Source organism: Populus euphratica, unplaced genomic scaffold (genome assembly GCF_000495115.2).
Source record: "Populus euphratica unplaced genomic scaffold, PopEup_1.0 scaffold3.1, whole genome shotgun sequence".
Classification (NCBI taxonomy): Eukaryota; Viridiplantae; Streptophyta; class Magnoliopsida; order Malpighiales; family Salicaceae; genus Populus; species Populus euphratica.
Genome location: NW_011499847.1, coordinates 5,818,220 through 5,825,649, shown reverse-complemented (window position 1 = coordinate 5,825,649; position 7,430 = coordinate 5,818,220).

Below are 7,430 nucleotides of genomic sequence, written 5' to 3'. Positions count from 1 at the left end.
GTATTATTATTTTTGGATCACTGCTTCCCTGCATCCTCATCCTCAATAGTCATACCCTTCGTTTTGTATATAAAAGATATCCCTTTATTTTTTTTTAATATTAATCTTGTATTTTATATTTTCATCATTTTTACATCCTTTTGTCTCTTAGGGTCACTAACATCGTTAAAAATTGACGTGTGACGTGCTCATAACAAAATTGCACATGACAGCAAAATATGATGACCTGCTCTTCAATCTTTAAATTAAAGACTTGTTTGTAAGAAAAATATAATAAATGGATCAAAATAAAATTATAAGGACCAAAAGTACATCAACTGAAGATCCACGTTGTGAGCATGTGACGTGTTTCGGTTCTTACAGTAACTCTAGCTGACAAGAGAAGTCTGTAAAAATGACAATAATATTAAATACAAAGTCGATACAAAAAAAATAAATAAAGAGACTTTTGTTTTTTCCCCTCTCGACTGCACGGTGGAAAGGTGCGGATGTATAGTGTCTGGTTTCTGTGATGTAATTGGTGATATTCCAAGTAGGCAAAATCCCAAGGCCTTTGGCTCGGTGTTTATCTTGATCAACACTTCGTGTTGATCATGGATAGATAGGGTTCCAGTTTCTCAATCAAAAAGTTCATAAAGTCAGTCCAGGCAAAATGACGCGACGACAGGATCCCATTCGAACATGGTGACAGATTGTTTTTTTCCGGAAGAAAATTGCATTTTAATTCAAGAAAGTCATTCTCGAAACCAATCAGCTTGCGGCACCTCACACGGCAGCACGGCTTGAACAGGACATCCTAAGAGAGAAGATGCACATATCCTAGCTTTATTGACAAGTGAAGTAGATAAGGATTGAGATATACGGGTCGCCATAAAGCATGCATGGCCTCTTTCTCCTCGTGTTTTGTTTGAAGACCGTGTGTAAATGAGGCCAATAATTGCCCTCGGGGGAGGAGGGTCGGTGAATATGCTAATCATGCCATTCTTCGTAAATGATATCTCTTGTATCGACCAGGTGTGTGTGTGTGTCTCTTTAGAATCTTAATTTGACAAAATTCTTAAATTTATCCATCTGTTTCTATCAGTTTTTCTTGTAAAGAAACACATTTGTTGTATGAATTTATCGAATTAACTATGTTGCTAATTATGATTAACTTTTTTTTTTTAGATTAATGTGGGTGTTTGGGTCAGTTTACGCACACCACAGCTAACTTTCATAATAAAATATGATGACATAACATTGATGGGTTCATAGATAGAATCTCTCTAACCAAACATCATATGAGATAACGTCGTGACTCGTCTATATCAACTACTAAAAAAAAGAAAAAAAATAGTCCCCAGATATGCATTATAATTCCTAATGCTTTCAATTGTCAAGATCAACTCTTAATTTCTTTCGTAAAGCAACAATCAATTTAAACGATTAAATTATTCTTAATAAACCAACTCTGGGCTGTTTACATCCGCGATGCAGGGGGATTTGCCTTTGTTTTCTCGAGCAATTATCAACCCCGTCATCTCTGTTGATTTAGTGGCTGTTTGTGTTAACGGCTCGAAAGCCTTCGATGTTGGGTGAGAAAACGACCACCAAAGCATCGTGGGCTTTTTGCGTGTTTGTTGATGAGAGCATGATAGAGAAAACAATGAAGCGAATGGATATAATTCCTTTGAGTGTTGGCAATAATGATATCATACTGGCTGCCTCTGTCATCATATTTAATTATTGATTTTAAAGCGTAGGATAGTTATTACTTTGAGTAAATTCAGGTGTATTGAATTTGATTATCAAATATATTTTATTTTATATTTTAAAATGTGCTAACGTGGTTATTACTTTAAACTTAATTAATTATTAAGTGTAAATATTTTGAATCTATCATATTTGTTAAACTCATTTTATCTCTAGTTTAATCAAAAGCTAGTTTAATCAAAAGCTAAGTACAAGTGCAATTTACTTAACAAAATTTAAATATCTTGAATTTAATATATTTGTTAATGCTTACCTTCAATTTAACTAACTATCAAGTTTATACATATTAAATCTAAAATGTTCATCAAACTCACATTATTTCATCTTCTTAGATGGATTAAAAAATAAATGGTTATTTTTTTGGACATGCCAAAAAAAATATGATTAAGTCTAATTATATTTGAGTTTGAATTATATTTGAGTTTGACTAGTGTTAAATCTAATATATCTGAAACTTAGCACAGTATCATGCCCAGTATCTCAAGGCTTGGCTCATTACCAAGCTCAACGTGTCTTTATTGAACAACATGTTTTTTTAAAATTTATAATAATAAAATTTTTTAATTTTATATTTAAATAAAAATATATTAATAAAAACTTGGTTTATTTAAAGAGCACAAGAATATTTTTTACTAGATCAAAAACATGATGTAAAAATTGAGTAATAGATTCCACCTCATGGCTAAATTTAAAGTTCTCTCTTTAAAAAAATTTATAACATCAGCCAATCAAATCAAATGCATGTTTATTTAAAACTATATTAATAATTTTATTTTAAAAAATTATCCAATCAAATGCATGCTTACCATTCCTTTGCCAAAAATAAATTTTAGTACTGACAGGAATAAATTTTATTATATTTATTTAAGTGATTGTAAGAAGGAAAAGAGCACATCAGTTAATGTACGCGGGAAAGGAATCGTTAATTTTCATCCATCAATGGAATTAGTAAAAACAACACAAAAATTCAAATTACTTTTTATTTTTTTATTGTTGAAAAACATAACAGAGCACATTTTGAGATGTTGAAAACAATATATAAGTTATTTTTTATTTATTGAAATTATAAAATTTAGTTTGATTTAATTTTGTTTAAAATCTAAATTATAAATTAAATAGGTTAATTTATGGATCGGCAAGAGTTAAGAGAATCTATAATTTTTTTTTTTATATATATATTATTTTAATTTAAAAAACTTGATTTAAGTTTTTCGTTAAGTTAGATAGATGAGTTTTATAATATTAATTTTTATGACGGAGATGAAATAAGATATTTTTAGTATTTTAATTTTTTAAAATTAAATGATATATTTCAGCATTTTCTCTAAAATATATTAAAATTGATAAAAACAGAATTTATGAAAATCCGTCTGAAAATATAAGTTATTAAAATACCACACGAATCCCTTAATCAGGATCAAAATTTAAATATAGGCCTATGTATGTATGTATGTATGTATGTATGTATGTATGTATGTATGTATGTATAGGCATTGACCGGCCCCTTCTCGCCTGCACCTTCCTTTTCAGGTCAATGGTCTAAACTTCAACTTTATTTGGTAGCTATGTCACCAAACTAGAAGCCCTAACGTAAGGATGGAGAAACGATGAGGGAATAGGAATCGCGGACGCAAGCAGTTTTTCCTCTCCCACTCTCCCTCCCTCCCTTTTCCTGTGTTATTTAAGGTCTCTCCGTCATTTTTTTGCGACGAGGTTGACGACTAATGAAAGTAAATGATCAGATTCCAAGAAACTATCCATGTTAATTTTTTCCAGTGATATTTTTACCATGCCAGGAGATTTACCCCAGAGCCAATTGGACTCCTGCCTACTGGGCTTCTCTTGCTAACACAGGACACACCCAAAACCCCATGAACCGGGAGGAAAGAAGAAGCTACATGAATCAAACAGCACTGGACATGGAAGGAAACTGTTCCTGTCGTGGATAAGAACTTCTCTTTTTTAAAAAGAAAAAAATTAATATAAATATTCAATCCAGTTTACACGTTTTATAACTAATCTTTCAAGTATTAAAAAATAAGAACTTCTCTAAGAACTCGCCTCGCAGTTAATTAATAGAAAAGGTAAAGTAGAGATTTTATTTTTATTTTTGATGAGTTATGTATTTGATTTTTTCTTTTTTTCATGTGTCCATTTTCATTTTCATTTTCATTTTCAAAGCAAGTTCATGAAAGTAATTAATTAATAAAATGACACGAATAATTCTTTATACACCATAATTCCTTTTTCCCCCTTGTGTTCAAAAGCCTGCAATTTTCTTTAATTATTGCAGCGATGAGACAAAGTGGCATAATCGAGGTCACTATTATTGACTTTATACACGGTACCCGCTCTCATGTAAGCAAGCTCGTCTTTCACCTCTGTGCAAGGGATTTGTCCACATAAAGCGTTACATCAACGATTAATGTTTTTCAAAATAATTTCTCATCGCCAACGCACAATCATGTGTCAAGTGGATAACAATAACACTCACGCTGGTCAGAATAATGCTAAGAAAACAAAGGTAAGACGAGTGTGGTGCAAGGACCCCGTTATTAAAATTGACCAATCGATACGCAAATTGAGCAATTAGAAAATTAGAACAGAAAGTAAAAGAAAATGAGGAACTAACACATCGATAAAAAAAGTCCGGATGAAATAATAGTTTTTATGATTATGGTTGAAAAAAAAAAACATGTAATTTTTTTTTAAATTGTGATATTAATTAAATTCTAGTATAAGTTATGAAGAGAAAGCGGGTTATCAAGAAAAACAAGCAATAATCCATGACAAAATGATTGGTAATTGTTATTTTTAGAATTTATAATTAATTTTTTTAATTTTTAATTTTTAATTAATATTTTTTATATTTCTAGACTATTTTTGATATATTAATATCAAAACTAATTTTTAAATAATAAATAATATTATTTTTATATATTTTAAAATAAAAAATACTTTTAAAAAATAGCTCGTACTAAAACTCTTATTCTTCTTTTACCTTTCCTATCCTCCCTTCGCCGGAGCTACTTTCTCCTTTCATTTTCTCATCTATAGAAACGTTTTTTTTTTAAAAAAACCACACCTCCTGCTTAACAATAACCCAGATATGAACTAGGGTCTCTTCCAATGCTTTAAGCTTGATTCAAGCAACGAGTGAAACGGGGAAGAATGTGCTGGTGTTGTGTTTTATTATGCTCTTGTTTTTAGGAGGTGTCACTTCGGTTCCTGCTGCTACTTTACCAGCAGGTGAGCGAGCTGCTTTTGTTTCATCTGTTTTTTTCTTGTTGTCTCGAGAATTCCAGCCAGATTTCTTTATTTTTGCAGAGATTGCTGGTGGTTTTTTCTCGAATGTCATTTCTGCCCTCATGAAGTGGCTGTGGTATCTGAAAGCCACTGCCACCTTCGCTCCTTTTGTTCTGTCCTGTTTGTTTGCGGTTCTGGGCTTGTGAAATTTCGAGAGGGGGTATACTGTGGAGACTCTTTGATGGGAGCAAGCTTGGGATTGAGCCCTCCTCTGCGCGGCTGTTGGCCGGCAGAGAGATTCTGATTTTCAAAATGTTTAATTGTTTTTTTTTAAGTAATCACGACAGCTAACTTGTCGAGAATAGCTTTTGATTAAGTAAATGTTGTGTTTTTCAAATACGATAATATAAACGTATATTATTTTGTTAAATCTTTTTCAAATAATATTATTTTGTCAAATTTTTTAGATTAATGTGCTAATTAAAAAAAATAAAATAGATGTACTGCTACTATATGGGAAAAAGGTGAAAATGAAACGACGAAGATTGATTAGTTACAAGTTTTGATGAAGTCCTGTTAGGTAGGCTAGCTGCAGAACGTGGTGGTCCCGGCTTTGTCGTGCGGCGACTCGAAGAGGTTGCGTGTATGACAACCAGTAAAGGACACTGTAGATGAGACCAGGGCCACCAGGCAAAAAGCCACTCGTTTTCGTTTTTTTTTTTAAAAAAAGAAACTAGTTGCCCTGAAGAATTCAATGGAGCCCGTGAGAAGAAACGTCGTCGATTATAGTGTTTATTTATTTATTATTTTTGAAGTTTTTTCTACTCAAGCCACCAGCTCTTTTTTTAAAATAAAAAATCTCCCTTCCACGTTGACAGCTAAATTAGTTTAATAATTTATTTTGATTTTTTATGTAATTAAAAAAATGTAAAAAAATATGTTGACATTAGGTTAGGTTGATACTTAATTTTACAAATAAAAATAAACATAATTTCATTGCTTAAAAAAATTAAAAAAGCAAAAAAGATATACATGCCTTTTTTAGGGTGTTCATCGGGAGCCCTTTCAGATAACTTGTTCTCTATATTTTTTTTTATTTTCCTTTTTAATATATTTAATTTAAAACTTTTATATTCTAGATAAAATTTTTATTTTGTTGACATTTGAATCCTATAATTTTAAAAGATGAGAGTTACGATTGCCGTATGAGGTGGACGAGATGGAAAACGAGCCGCTGGAGAGATTCCATGAATAAAAACAATTAAATAAATTATTGAAATTATAATGGTATGCATCGTGTGTTTTCAAGCAAATAGAGGTTAAAAATTGTTTTTTTTTTTTTTGTACAAAAGACCTTGGCTTGATTTTTCGGCCACCTCTTCCATTGTCAGAATCGAGAAAAGTGACACATCATTTGTTTAATTATCTAGAAAGTGACACGTTGTTTTGATTTATTATTTTTTAAATAAAAAGACAAGAAACATGACAAAAAGTAAAACGAGGAGCCCTAGTGCATTATGCCTTCTTTCTGTTAAGCTTGACGTCCGGGGCTCATCTCTTTGGTCTATTGGTTGCCCCCTCAAGTGTCTTTATTATTTAACATGGTTTGACAGTAAATCTGGAACATGTCATTTCAATATTTTCCATAACATAAATTAGTTATAATTTAAACTGTACGGGGAAAAACACCCTGTAAATTCAGTGTTTTTCCTTGTATTAATATTATTTAAAGAGGGTTTAACGTTGTGCAGCTTCATTATTCATCCTCATATATTTTACTATAAACACACGTATCACTCTTTTTTTAATAAATTCAGGGAAAAAATATATGAGGCAAATGTTATGTAGTTATACTATTTATTCTCTTATATTTTATCATAAATTATATTATTTATTTATTTTAAGATTTACTATAAATTTAAGAAATAAAACAATGTTAAACGAGTTCATATTTTAGGTTCACCCAGAATAAATTAAAGCATGTAGAGTAAATACTATAAAAATACACTGCTCATCTTTTCATGAAAGACACTTGTTATTTTTTTTTTAAAAAAATATTATAAATTTAAAAGAAAAATATACAAGAAAAACATTGTGTGGCTGCATTGTTTAATTCCTCATGTTTTATTACGGAAAATTGTTTCCTTTTTTTTAGGTTTGCTATAAATTTAAAGATAAAAAAAAAAAAATATTATAAATTTAAAAGAAAAATATACAAGAAAAACATTGTGTGGCTGCATTGTTTAATTCCTCATGTTTTATTACGGAAAATTGTTTCCTTTTTTTTAGGTTTGCTATAAATTTAAAGAAAAAATATATTAAACTCGATTAAGTTTATGATTAGAATTTTTCTTGTAATTTTGTTATAGATAGCACTGTTTTTTTTCAAGAAAAAATATTTCTTGTTTTTTTTTTTTTTTTTTTAGGTTTGC